The sequence below is a fragment of the Rattus norvegicus genome, chromosome 3 (genome assembly GCF_021556685.1).
Source record: "Rattus norvegicus strain SHRSP/BbbUtx chromosome 3, alternate assembly SHRSP_T2T, whole genome shotgun sequence".
Lineage (NCBI taxonomy): Eukaryota > Metazoa > Chordata > Mammalia > Rodentia > Muridae > Rattus > Rattus norvegicus.
In genome coordinates, this window is record NC_141536.1 from 43840783 (window position 1) to 43856091 (window position 15309).

General features: G+C 40.4%; 1 long non-coding RNA gene and 1 other non-coding gene across 2 annotated transcripts; one reads left to right on the top strand and one right to left on the bottom strand.

Annotated features, from left to right (window-relative positions):
* Positions 1 to 7583: 7583 nt before the first annotated feature.
* Positions 7584 to 12755, top strand: LOC147995477 (uncharacterized). Its single transcript, XR_015684348.1, has 2 exons — positions 7584 to 8233; positions 9152 to 12755. It is a non-coding gene; the product is annotated as an uncharacterized LOC147995477 (long non-coding RNA).
* Rnu6-22 (RNA, U6 small nuclear 22) lies at positions 8077 to 8183 on the bottom strand. The gene has a single exon (XR_015685195.1). It is a non-coding gene; the product is annotated as a U6 spliceosomal RNA (small nuclear RNA).
* Positions 12756 to 15309: the final 2554 nt, after the last annotated feature.

Here is a 15309-nt window from a genome sequence, read left to right on the forward strand (position 1 = left end):
ATCTTTTTAAAGAGCATTTGTGATTAGTCTGCCTTCTTTGAAAGAGCAAGTGTAAGCATACATGGTTAGTGAAACATAAATATGTTTACTTTTAAAGAGAAAAATGAAACAACAACAAACCATTCAGACTGGTTACTGAATAAATGAAAAGGTACTGATATTTCATTTGGTATACAAAATAAATTTGGTTTAGTTAATTTTTATTTTTCCTTTTTTCTTTTTTCTTTTTTTCAGAGCTGGGGACCGAACCAGGGCCTTGAGCTTGCTAGGCAAGTGCTCTACCACTGAGCTAAATCCCCCAACCCTGTTAATTTTTATTTTTAATTGAAAAAACATATAATACATTTTGATTATGCTTTTCCCTTACCCTAAATCTCCTTTAAAATATTAAGTGGTAGTGCACGTTGAGACAAGCAGATCTCTGAGTTTAAGACGACCCTGGTCTACAGAGCAAGTTCCAGGACAGCCAAGGATATGCAGAGAAACCCTGTCTCAAACAACCGAAAAAAAATCTTATATTTGACTGCAACATTTAAACAAATGGAAAATACTTTAAAATGAAAGATGTTTTATAAGCCCTACCATACAAATTTTCTATTTTATATATTTATGTATATGTGCACACATATTTTGACCTTTGTCCTAAGATAAAGCACATCCCAGTTCTAAAGAACTCCTGTTCTCTTCTTACTGAGAAAATAACTTAAACTTAAATAACTGTAAGAGTGAATAGCACACACGGTAAACTAACATGAACTGCGGTGTTCTGTTAGTTTGCTTGCTTGCTTTTCGAGATAGGATTTCACTCTGTAGCTTTGGAACTCTCTATGTAGATCAGGTAGACCTTGAACTCAGACTCAGAGATCTACCTGTGTCTGCCTCCCACATCCTGGGACTTGAGGTGTGTGTGCCTCCACATCTGGCCGGCTTTTTTTACTTTAAGTGCTTCAGAGCCTTGTTTTGTTTTTGTTTTGTTTTTTGCATACCACTTGTATTTCTATGTGATAATATTATAATTTTTATCATATTTGATCTTTATGTCCAAGTAAAAACATAATAATTATGTCTAATAAATATAAATTCAATGTGAATTTATAGAAACAAAGTGTACCAGATGCCAGGGACAATAGGAAAGTATCATTTAGTTATCACGAGGTTTCAGTTTATGATAATGAAAGTCTTATAAACAGCAGATTGTTGGACAATGGGTGTGAATATATTCATGCTAGTTTCAAAGGGTAAAGGGGCAAATTTTATGATGTAGATGTTACAGATTTAGAAGAGGCTAATGTAACAGGACCCCAGACCTTAGCACAGCTGACGGCATTAAGGAAGTAGCACTCTGGCCATAAAACGCAGCATCGCCTGCCACAGAGGAAAGCGAAGACCTAATCTGGTTAAGTCCCTGAATGCACTAACCCTGCTTCTCAGCTTCTGTGGTTCTGCTTCTGGCTGCCTGTTCTTGCTAACTCGAGTATGTTAATGCAGGGCACAACTTCTGTGCTTAAAAGCTTACCCCGGGATGCTGCACTGGGATCCCCAACACCCAGGGTCCTTGCCAGCCAGATAACAATGATTTTCTATTGGCTTAAACCTATGTTCAAGAGGTCTTCTCTGGTGAACATTCCATGACATCTAAAACAGCAAATTTTTGTGTTCCCTGTTTTAAACATCATTTTTAAAAATTGTCTTCAGTTTCCCAGTAAATCATCCCTGCCTGTCCATGTCCATGGAAGCCACCCTAACTAGACTCAACATGTCATCAAATGAAAATGGAGCATGCAGGTGGAAGGGGGACGGGCTAAAAGAGAAGGGACCAGCAAATATGAGGGCAAAGAGCGGGTGATGAGGCAATAATAAAACATATTACAGATTGTAAAAATGTCAAGAATAACAATTATTTTAAATGTAATCTTCTTGCATAGATTTATTTATTTTATGCATATGGGGTTTGGCTGCATGTATGTCTGTACATGAGAACAGACATCAGACTGCATAGCACTGCAGTTATGGACAATAATGAGCCACCCAGTGGGTGCTGACATGGACCCGGGACCTCTGGAGAGTAGCCGGGGTATTTAACTGATCAACTATCCCTCCAGTCCCTTAACAAAAGCATATGTGTCTTGGGGGGAGCTGGGGAAATGGTGTCAGCAGTTAAGAACACTGGCTGCTCTTCCAGAGGACTCAGTTTCCAGCCCCACATAGCAGCTCACAAACTGTAATGCCCTCTTCTGGTCCCTGCAGGCACCAGCACATGCCTGGTACACATACGTGCTGACAAACGCCCTTACGCAGAAAAAATTACAACTTATCTTATTAAGAAAACTCTGTGTGTGTGTGTGTGTGTGTGTGTTTGTGTGTGTGTGTGTATATACGTGTTATATATATATATATGTGTATATATATATATATACATACATATATATATATATATATATATATATATATATATATATATATATATATATATATATATATATACATACCCTTGGGAGCCCGGGACAGACATTGGATCTCCTGGAACTGGAGTTACATTCTGTTGTGATCTACCTGACATATGTTCTGAGAACAGAACTCAGGTCTTCTGTAAGAGTAGGAAGTACTCTTAACCCACTGTGTCATCTCTATTGCCCCATACTTTATCTTTTTAACACATAAATCTTTCTGGTTTAATATAATTAAACACGTATCAAGAAAAGCCCACAAGATAAAAGCACCTCACAAATTCTGACCCTCAAAGTCATGCTATGGTTTCACAACACACTGTTCAAACAAAAATTACTTCATAGTTTCAGTTGAGTTTCTCTAAATCCAGGTTGTCATGGCATTTAAAAACAGAAACCAAGTGCCTTTATGGATGTGCCTTTGCCTTATCCCCTCTTCTCTGGGAACTAAAGTGAAAGCTGTGTAAAGTCACTGCAGAGCAAATTATGAGAGAACAGGGCTTACTGTTTACATCTCCACCTAGTGGTCTGCAAAGCAGTCCAAGTAAGTATTTAAGAAAACATACATACAAGTAATATTATACAGACTGAGCAGGTTCTGTCTGTCTGTCTGTCCGTCTGTCCGTCTATCCATATGTATGTGTGTGTGTGTGTGTATGTATGTATGTATGTATGTATGTATGTATGTATGTATGTAACAACAAGTAATGAAAAATACCATGAGTTTGAAAGAAAGCAAGGAGTGGTTTGGAGGATGGAGACAGAAGGGAGAATGATGTCATTATAGTCTCAAAAAGAAAAGTCTCACTCAGCACTGTGGAGGCAGAGGCAGGCAGATCTCGGTGATTCAAAGCTAGCCTGATATATATAGTGGGTTCCATGACAACCAGAGAGATGTAGAAAGACCCTGACTCAACACACACACATCCCAAGTCCCCAAACTCAAGAACATCTCTGGCAATAAAATCACACCATCAGACTTTCATAGACAAGATGCATGCAATTATAACCTTCTTTCCAATTACAGCTAGAGGATGTCTGTCCAGGACCATGTGATGTCACCAGCAGAATCATGGAGTATCTTCCTAGAGCTTTGATGTTACCTAATGTTAACTAATTAAAACAATTCTGCACTAAAGCAACCTTCATTTGAGTAAAGTGCTTACTGGGAGCATTTTACTTTGAGAAGCATAAGGTCCAGTCTGCTCAGTTACAGAAAAACATCTGATGACCTAGCAGTTAGTTTCCTGATCAAGTTCCCTAAGCAGACAGAGATAGAGTCAAAGATACAGACCATTTTACCACTGTCCTAATACAGAATGCACAGGTAAGTTACAAGTCGTGAATTGCTAACCCTACATTTCAGTTTGTTTTCTCTTTGCATATAGTTTCTCAGCTTTTTCCCAATTTCCACAATTTTCCTTTCATTTTTTTGTACAGCATATTCACAAGGGTACTGAAACTAAAAGTATCATTTTAGGTTATTTTAAAAATCTGTTTAGAATTCTATAACCAAATTGACTTGGAGTAAGCAGATAGTTTTATAAAATCAAAAACATGAGTTGTTAGGTGCACTTAAGGTCCACCATAAGCGGTGGAACGCTCGCTTTCCATGAGCCAGGCCCACGGTTTGCTAACCTGAAATACACACAAGAGCAACAGAAAGCAAGACACACAATCAGTGTGCACAGGTTTACACCCGCCATTCTACAGAGGTCGTCTCTTAGTCAAGTTCTTTTGACTAAGCTTTTAGAATCGTACAATCTTAACAGGTAACAACCATTGATTTGCTAACATTTGTCTTGTCAAGAACAGCTTATAAATGTAATCACACGGACTATACTGTTCAGAGAATAGGTTCTATTTCTTATGCCCTTGAAGTTCACGCCTGTTTAATGTACTTCATTCCATATTGCTGGCATTATTTTATAGTACATTATATATAACACAGCACAGTGTGTAACATAGTGTGAAGCATAAAGTCACAGCTTGTTTACACACTCAGTCCTTGAAGAACATTTGAGTGTTTCAAGTTCATGATGATTATGAATAGAATAGCCATAAACATTTATACGCAGTTCTTTTTTAATTTTTAAATATAGGTAACTTACTATTATACATATATATATATGGTTTTGATGTTTATACATAATGTTCTTAGAAAATGAAAATTTTTGAACAATGATTTAAATATAAATATTTTTCTTTGCTGGTACTGAGGGTTTAATTAAATGCAGAGCCTGATGCAGTGAGGCAAGTATTCGACCACTAAGCTCTACCTGCAGCCCTAATAAATATTTAAATGCCTAAATTGCTTCATGATTATTCAGAAATTAGCATTAAGAAGACAATTATTCCTATTTGTATGAAAAAATGAAATGATTGAATAATCACACTTCCTTCAACACAGACATATGTCATAACTTACTTAGAACCCTGAGTGGGAAACGACAATGCACCTCCCCCACTTCCTCTCAGGACACACTTCAGCTACTTAAGGCCTCAAGTGTGGTCGTAGCGTGCTCAAGGCACAAATCAACTGCATAACCTGGGCTGAGACTCCTGTTTGAGCAAATTTTCATGTCTAGTTTAAGAAAATATATTTACAACAATCACTTCAATAAAATTATTGTACCTTTACAGAGGAAAAATAATCCACAATGCTCAATAATATTCTTAAATCTTGGGTCTGTTGTTATGTGATTTTTCTCAAGGCTGAATAGTCACTCATCCACAGAAGACAGGAACAAACACAGAAAAAGAGGATGAGAAGGTTACTATGTACTGAGACATTGTAAACAAAGAAAAAGAAATAAAAAACAAGGGCTGGCAGGGTGGAGTGGAGGGGAAACACTGGAGAGGAAATCGACTGTACTAAATTATTCTGCAAGTTTCTGTCCTGTTCTCTATATTATCAGGATTAGATGCTGGCATATAAGTACATATTTGAACGGTTTCCTTTGTAAATCGATGGATATGCATGGTTACAACTGTGAGCACTGTATGCTAACAATGATTGGCATGCTAAGATATGCCCATGATGCAATAATGAACGGATGTTATGGAGATAATCACTTTCTGATTGGCTTAAGGCTTGCTCCACAAGACACAACTCTGATACTGTTTGATACTGTCAACCAGGCTAAGAACCCAAGCCTAGGTAGGATATAGGCCACAGCAGAACGTATTGCGAATCATTCTGCTAAATGGACATAGAATTAAACTAACTCCTAAAGACTTATTGTTATAGCCATAGATAAGTCAATCTTTCAACCCTCATCAGAGAAACTTCTCTTCACAGTTCATGTCGATTAACACAGAGACCCTCAGTTGGTCAACCTGCAGAAAATAAGACAGTGTGGAGTACAGAGCCCAATATAGAACACCTATATCACACCCCTTTCTCCCAAGGCTCAGAAGATCACCTGGGGAGAGGAGGAGAGAGCCAGGGGTAATGGACAAATGCGCAAAACAGTGTCTTCTGGACACTTACACACAACTTAACAGTGGCAGTGAGTACTTGCACAAGATCCACACAAGATCAAGCCAGACAAAATCCCAGAATGCACAGGTGTGGTTATCAGGAACGTTCACCTTTTTTCAGGAGCTATAGCAATCGATGCCTTCTAGGAGGTCCATCAACTTTCTTAAGTGGTGCAGCCCCTAAGAGGCTAGGCATGCTCCAGAAGATGGTCCTACAGCCATGTACATGCTCCAGCACTGAGTGGATTTCCTGGATTTAAAAACAAAACCAGGAACCAGGAAATTGGGAGGAAACAGTGGTGTGTGGGAGTAGGGATAGGGTTAGAGGACAGAGAATAGGAGGAGTTGGAATCGATCAAAACATCATATGCACACATACAATTCTATCCACGAAAAGGAGGAACACAGGACGGGGCAGGCATGAAGTATGGGGTTAGGGGAGAATGAGGAAGTTGTTAGTGGGAGAAACGGTGAGATGAGTATGACCAAAACACATCAAATACATGTATGGAACACTCAAAACAGCAATAATCAGGGTCCAGGAGGAAGAAAGTATGGAGAGATTTTAAGAGCCAGAGGTGGTAAACAGTTACAATGAAATGGTGGCTTGGGGACATTCAACAGGATAGCTGCACATAGAACTCACAGTGACAGTCACAGAATTCACAGGACCTGTACAAAGTCAAGCCAAAGTTCTAGCCTCGAAAGGGGAAGAGGTCATACGGTCCCACCTGTGTAGCTCAGTAGCTGCAGGCCGCTGATGAGTACCAGGGGAGGGAACGTCAGTTTTACTCAGGATGTGGGACAGGAGAGGCTATCTGTGCTCTAGTGAATGGATAGATAGCACTACATGGCTAGATGACTTCAAACCACTAGAGCACATGAGACTGGAAAAGGTCAGGGGATAGGGAGGAATTGTAAAGGAGAGAACGGGAGTGCTTAATTGACAGAGCACACAGGTATGTCGGGAATTCTTCTACAATAAAAAGAAGAAAAACACAAAATAAATCAGAGAAGAAAGTGAAAGGCAAAACGTTAGAGAAAGGAGACGCATTCAAAACAGAAATAAATATAGCTGGGTATCAAAACACTGAGGAGAAACGCAAACAAACAGGCTGTTCCTGACTGCCAGTCAGCAGCAGTTCCACCCACACAGTGAACAGGTAGGGAATCCAGCTTCTCTGCTTACTCTGCAACGATATGCTGAGTGTCCCGGAAGGAAGGGAGAGCAGTTCCCCACTTGCTAGTAGAGACAGTACAGTATGATAGAGAAGATATACTGCCTGCTACTCCTACTTGTGAGAACACTTTGAAATACGCTATCAGTGGGCAGCCCCAGGCTTCAGGCCTATAGGAAAGTGTGGACCCAAGGAGATGAAGAATAGCCCTGTGAGCATGGACCGCTGTACAGCCGCAGTAAAACAGCCCAGAGGTGACTCTAGGAAGCCTGCTCCTCCACCGAGGCTCAGGTAGCTGGAAAACTGCTAGGGAGCAAGAGGAAGAGAAGAGAGATCTGCTTAACCTTAGCCAATCAACGCAGTGACCTAGGAGAAAACCTTGTGCTGAAGGAGTCACCTACTGAAATTAACCAGAACGTTAATTTCCATTAATATTTGCTGATTTGTTTAATTTTTATTATTTATTTGTTCTTTTGAGACAGGCTGATCTTGAAGAAGCCTCTCAGCCAACCTCTTGCCTTTTTCATGTCATTGCTCCCTTGAACCCAGCAACTACATATACACACCTCTTTCTAGATCAAGGCACACTAAGGAAAAGGAGACTCGAAGTGTCTGGTGAGAGTGTTAAGAACGCCAAGACTTCTGCCAACATGCCCTGGCCAGAGGCTGGTGCGTGGGTTTCTCTAATGTAATGGCAGAGCCCCGTCACGTTTATGTTGGCCTTTCTTTTTTTTTTTTTTTTAACTTTTATAACACAGTAGAGATTTGATTACTTAGATGATGAATGTTCATTTCTTTTTCTAATGATTACACACTTGGGTCTGCTTAAAACAAACAAAACCTCTGAACAGTATCCTATGTAGATTATATGATGGATTTTTCCGCTTACCTATGGTGGTGGATATCATAAAAAATTATACAGACTTCTTTCTTTCTTATTTATTTTTTTCTTTTTTTTCCTGTCCATAAAAAATATGGAACGCTTCACGAATTTGCGTGTCATCCTTGCGCAGCGGCCACGCTAATCTTCTCTGTATCGTTCCAATTTTAGTGTATGTGCTGCTGAAGCGAGCGCTTTCTTTCTTTTTTTAAGACAGGGTTTCTCGGGGCTGGGGATTTAGCTCAGTGGTAGAGCGCTTACCTAGGAAGCGCAAGGCCCTGGGTTCGGTCCCCAGCTCCGAAAAAAAAGAACCGAAAAAAAAAAAAAAAGACAGGGTTTCTCTGTGTAGCTCAGAGATCTGCCTGCCTCTGCCTCCTGAGTGCTGGGATTAAAGGCGTGTGCCACCACTGCCCAGTCATACAGATTTCTTATCAGCTTTTGATAGTCTTGGTGCATTTAATACGCAGCCCAGGATACTTGTCATCCAGTGTGGCCCAGAGTAGGCAAAGCATGCACACTCCTATGCTTTTCTTAGTTTACTGGTTGTTGCTATAGTGAATTGCCAAAAACTTTGTGTGTTGACAAAATTTTAGTTTTTCAAATCATAAATGTAAAACAAGTTAAATAAGTTAAAATCACAGCAAGTGCTGGCTCCTTCTGGAAGCTTCAGGTAAGAATGTGTTCCCAGCTTCCCCCAGCGTCTTGTGGCTGCCACTCTGGTTAACATAACCGTGCTCTGCCTTCACATTAGTACTTTCTCTCCAATTAATCTGCTTGCCCTTCCTAAGAGCCTTTGTGATTACATTCAGGGCTCACTCTATCATAACTACCACATCTCTAATCACACCGACAAAGTTTCTATGCCACGTAACAAGCCACATTCTAGAAATTAAGATGTGGCCCTTTCTAGAAGCCAGTGTTCAGTCTATCACAGGAAGACTCTTCTGCCACTTCAGTGTGGCAGCTACTTATCAATAATCGCTAAAACTCTTTGTTAGAATGTCATGCAAATGGAATCATTATGATTATAGGTTTCTTTTTCTTTTTTTTCTTTTTTTGGTTCTTTTTTTTTTTTTTTCCGGAGCTGGGGACCGAACCCAGGGCCTTGTGCTTCCTAGGCAAGCGCTGTACCACTGAGCTAAATCCCCAACCCCTGATTATAGATTTCTAATCTGGCTTCTTTTATGTGTCATGATGTCCCTGAAATTGTCCACATTGTTGTACTTTTCCTAGCCACTCCTTGATACTTGTGGAGGTTTTAGATCCAGAAACCCTCACTGGCATTAAAAAATACCCACAAGTATAAAGCCTACATAAATCTTCCCGTGTACTATAAACATCATTATTAAATTACTTATAATTCCTAATACAGTGTAAACTGTGCACATAGTCATTATACTGTATTGTTTAGAGAAAAAGGGTAAGTCTGTTGACGTATAGTATTCATAAATTGATTGTATCTAAATGTATTTTACCTATAGTTGAAATCTGTAGATGCAGGAGCTCAAGCATGAAGGGCTAACTGTAGTTTATTACACCACTGAGAACTTTCCATACACGGTTATCCCATATTTGGACTGTTCACAAATTGGAGGATTTGGAGACATTTCAGTTGTTGGACAAATATTAGCAAGACTGACAAGAATATCAATGTATACTTTTTCACATAAATATAAAACTATCGCTTCTCTTGGACCAGCATCTAGGAACGAAATTGTTGGGCTGAATGGGAACTGCATGCTTAGCTTTCTAAGAGACTGACAGATTGTCTCCCGCTATTGTCGTAGCTCTTATTTTTCCCTTTGGAGCACATGGCTATTCATTATATAAACAAAGGAAATGTAATTAAGAGAGCTAAAAAGGAGAAACCCACTTTTAATTGGACAATTCTGTGTGTGGCAAGTGCAGGAAGGGTTTTCTATACTAAGGTAAGAGTGCAGAGCTCAGCTGGTAGAGTGCTTGCCCAGAGTGCACGGAGCTCTGTGCTCCATCTCCAGACCAATGGAACCAGCTGGTAAATGCTTGTCGTCCCCAGCGCTGGGGAGCAGAAACAGGAGGACCAGAAACCCAAGATCATCCTCAGCTACTCAGGGCAGCCTAGACTAGATGGGACCCTGTCTTAGAAAAAAAAAAGGAAAAGACAAAAGCCAAAAATAACAATATACAGAGACAGGATAATAATTCTGGGAATTAGGTTACTATGTTAGAATAGTAGAGGAGCAGTATGTAACATGTGACAATCCAAGTTTTCCATGCAATTAATGACTAAAATAACACACTATGTATATCAGACAGGACAGTCATACTCACATAGTTTACAACAGACATGTGACTGATACGAATAAAGAGAGACATCTTAAAAGCAAAAAGGACAGAAAATCAACAGGAGATATTTCATCTGCAGCAAGAAAAAGACAGATGATGACAGTATTAAGGATCTGTAATTTTTCTTTTTTAGAAAGACTGTAGGCAGATGTACTCTGGAATTTAGAATTTGGAGAAGAGGCAGGATGGGGGAAATTCATATGAGTTACAAACTACAGCACAACAGCACATCCGCCCTCCTCCCACGAGTGAAGCTACTAGAGCAAGGTGAGAGGACGGTGCTGAATGTAGGCCTGGAAGCTCTACAGCAACCAGAACAAGCAGAAGTAGGTGAGAGGGCGGGAGAGCATTGTACTTCAGTGGTGGGATGCTGGATCGCCAGGGCTTCACAGACCTCGTTAGTGATGCTCTCTGGACTGTTTACTCAAAAGAACATGAAGAAGTTAGCTGTGAGAACTTTCTTCACAGCCTCTCCTGCTCACATCTCCCTCCTCTGCCCACATGAGCACACTAATGGTTTTCCATTCCTGTACCAGAATTTGAAACATGTTATTATTCCCTTTCCTCTTTGTTCTCCTCCTCACCCTCTCTTCTGTCTCTGTCTCTTTGTTTCTCTTGTGATTAAACGTTGGGTCTTAGACATAGCAGGCAAATACTCTTCCACTGACCTATGTCCTTGGTCATCAACTATTCTCATTTTCCAACTCTGATGAATGCAATAATTAACTTTTGTCCCCAGTGTGTGTCCAGGGCTTTCAAGATTCTTGGAATCTTGGACTTCTTAAAGTAAAATTAGGTGAAGGGGCATTGTTTTGTTGTTCAGAAGCAAACTTGGAATTCAGGTTAATAATGTGCATAGTCTAATGATGGGAGCTGATGAGGAGAGAGATTAAGCATGTGATTCGATAGGAGAGGCCTTCGGTCCCACCACTAGACCTATGAGGAGGGAAGGAGAAGGGCTGAAGGTTGAACCCCTCCCCAATGGTCAGTATTTTAATAATCATGCCTATACAAAAGCTCCTTCACTAATCCCCTCAATGAAGGGGTTTAGAAAAGAACTTTCAGGATGAGCTTGTGCGTATTAGAGGAGGGAAGATGTGCCTCAAATACCACAGAGTCTGACCTTCGCACTAGGGATACAAATGGTCCTTCCTTAGTTCTCTAAGCTCTTTTACCAAACTCCTGGACATACAAACAGTCAGGGGAACCACAATTTGGTACAGGGGCCCTGAGACCTGTAACAGTAGCTGAGCGGGTGAATGAGTCTTGTGGGGCCAAGCCATTGATCTGTGTGGTCTGGTGCTAAGTCTAGCCATGAGATGAAACTGTGAACACGTCAGTTGGCGACAGAAGTGTCAGAGGTGGAGAAAACAGCTTTCTTCTCTACCTTGAACTGCATCTGCATTGGCACCTGCTTGCAAAGAAACAAATTTCTTTTTTCCAATTTGTCTTAATGGTTTATTGCTTGTATATTTTGATTTCAGGTAATGTGTTTTTGTGGGATCTGTTGTTGTATGTGTGTGTTTGACTTTCTTGGGTTTCGCTTGTGGTGTTTGTTTGTTTTTTAAAGAGAAAGAAAGCTAGAGTGGTGTGGAGTATCTGGGAGAAGTTAGGAGAGGGGAAGCATGGCTAGAATCTATTGTATGAGAGAAAACATTTTTCAACAAAAATCAATCAATAAAAGAGGGCATGAAGCTAGCTTTGTTCTTCTAGCTCTAAGTCTGTGATTGACGTTTCGGTCTTGCTGTTACAGAAGTTCTTACACTGTATTCACCAGGGAAAGCACGGAGCCCAGTGTGAAGCTCTGCAGCTCCAAAATGGCTCAGCTGACCACACAGAAACCCACTGAGATGTGCAGACTTTGGGTCTGGTTAATTTCAACATGCGACTTTTCTCATTGGCACTGTGACATATCACTCGATTTGTGTATGACTACTGTTTCTGATGTTACCTTTATGTCATACATCCTTCAGGATTATCTCAGGGGGAGAGCTCTTTTAGTAATGCTACCAGGATGCTGAGAGCAATGGCAACTTGGTAAGGATGTGTGTCCGCTCTGAAGCCCACCCCCCACTGTTTCCATTTTGTGATTAGTTAGCATCCTTTTAGTTATATATAAGGTAAGAGGGAAAACTCCGAGTCTGAAAATATTCTTGTCTCCAACTTTTCTTTTTTTTTTTTTTTCTTTTCTTTTTTTCGGAGCTGGGGACCGAACCCAGGCCCTTGCGCTTGCTAGGCAAGCGCTCTACCACTGAGCTAAATCCCCAACCCTTGTCTCCAACTTTTCATGCATTAACATAATAAACCATTTATATATGCATGGGACAATTCCTGGTATTCTTAATATTTTTAAAACTGAGAATTCTGTATTAACTTGTTTAGTGTTATAAGACTATTATGCTTGTGATGGGGAGGGGTGGAGATGTGTGCTTGGTTCCCAGCACCCATGTTTACAACCACCCATGACTCTACCTAGTTCAGGGGATCTGATGCCCTCTTCTGGCTCCTGTGGGAGCATAACATAACATGTATACATACACACAGCCAAAAAACACACGCACACTCACACATACAGAAATCTAAAACCAAACTGTAGTATATTTTTATATAGGTAGTATTAAAATTATATACTAGAATTATCTCTTTATTAGTTCAAATCTAGTATTATATATAAGTTTTAAAGTTTTCTACAATAATTTCTGTATACTCCTTGATATGATTATTATATGGTATTTTACTTGTTGCTAATTGAGATTTTCCCAGTTTTTAGCTTAGAAATTATCTTTTGCACTTGGTCTTTATAGTATCTGACAGAAGAGATACAATGTAGGTCTTAATGCTTTTGCTTTATTTCAGAAAGCTGAGTCTAAGCCAGGGGTGTTTGCATGCTTAGGCAAACATTAACACTGCCTATTCTCGGCTTGAGTCTTATATTTTAAAACCTGAGACATAATTCGTATACCATAACATTAATCTTTTAAGATCATGTTGTAGAGTAGAATGCCTCCTCTCAGCTCCATATTCATTTGTGGAAGTCCTAATATCAGGACCTGAGAACATGGCTGACTCGGAGGTAAGCTTTAAAGGAAGTCGGTAAGGTAGAAAGAAGGTCACTATTTGGGTGGGCCTTGTCTGTTAAGAGTGCTCTCCTTCTAGGGTCTGTCAGGACACAGCGAAGGGTGCCCACACAGGCACACAGTAAGCTGTAAGCAAAAAAAATGCCTCAGGATAAAATCAACTCTAGGACATGCTGATCCTGGCCTCTGGCTGCCACGTCAGCTTGGTCTTTGCACAAGCATTCCTATCCAATAAACACAGAGAACTAATTTGTGGACTTTAGTGCAATTAGCACATCTCCAAATGCATAAACCCATCACTGCCATCTAGCTGGAGAGAATCGTCCCCTCCTGGAAAGCAAACCTTATTATTGGCATTCCTCCGACGACAATCCAGGCTCCTCCTAGTCTCCAAATCCCCTGATCTAGTTCCAGCTCCATGAATCGGTATACACTGGATAGTGGCCTTTATATTTGACTTTTCTCACTTATGATATATTCAAGATTTCTCCATGTTACGGCATGTAGCCGAACTTCCATTTTTCGGCTGAGTCAGACGACTTTAGTTACTCTGCTCACCACTGTGATCAAAACCCAAAAAGCAACTTAAAGGAGGGTTGGTTTGGGCTCAGTTTAGGGATATAGCTCACCATGACAGGGACGACATGGCAAAGGGAGTGGCTTGCAGTTTCAGTCGTCAGAGGTTGCTCCTACCTCGGCAGATGAGAAAACAGTGGAATGCTCAGCTGGCTTTTCCCGTTCCCCTTTTACCCATGGCAGGCCTCGACCAGCCCAGAGATGTCACTCTCATGCTCTGGGTGACTCTTCCCTCTTCTGCTAAACTCTCTGCAAATGCCCTGTAGGACATGCCACACCTAGGAGTGCCTGTCCTTGGTGATTCTAAATCTAGTCAAGTTGAAAATGATGATGGACCACTGCACACAGGGACTGGAGAGATGGCTCAGCTGTTAAGAGCACTGACACTTCCAGAGGTCCTGAGTTCAATTCCCAGCAATCCCACGGTGGCTCACAACCATCTGTAATGGGATCTGATGCCCTCTTCTGATGTGTCTGAAGACAGAGACAATGTACTCACATACAGAAAATAGGCAAATAAATCTTTTAAAAAAGTGTTTTCTTTAAACCCACTGCACACAGATATGCTATATTTTGTTTATCTATTTGTTGGTCAATGAACACAGGTTTTTTTCCACATCTGGAGCTACTACGGATAATACTGTTAATATTTTTATTTTGGATCCTTTGTGACACACAGTCCATTTTCTTGCGTCCATAGGCATCTACAGGAATTAAACTATGAGCCTTTCAGTAATTAAATTTAACCCTTTGAGGAACTGACAAACTGTTTTCCTGAGTATCACACCATTCTGTATTCCCAGTAAAGGTGTACTATGGCTCCGAATTTCCATGTCTCCATTAGCACTGCCTTTGTTATTGTTACTATAGAAAGACGCCTCGCTGTAGTTCTGATCTGCATTCCCCAAGTGGCTGGGGTCAAGTATCTTCCATGTGGTTGTCTACCTAAACCTTTGTTTACAGTTAGGTTATTTCTCCTCTCAGTGTTGGGTTGTTCACAGCTTTTGATTGGTTTCCTGTTTGCTTTTTCTCTTTCCAGCCTTGTTCTGTAGCTCAGCCTGCCCTCTCCCAAGCACGAGGTTAGATATAAGTACAGCCGCACCTCTGACTATGTAGATCTTTTACTTACTTTGAATCATGTTTACAGTGCGAGGTGTGGGGTTCAAATTCATCTTTGCATGTCAGTTCCTTTCTACTCGGCATTGTTTAAAACATTTTCTTTCCTTACTATCTTGGCATTCTTGAAAAGAAATCAGTTAACCATAAATAAAAATGCTTATTTTTATATTTCAATTTTCAGTTCAAGGGTCTGTAAGTCTATATTTGTGCCTGTTTTTGGCTTT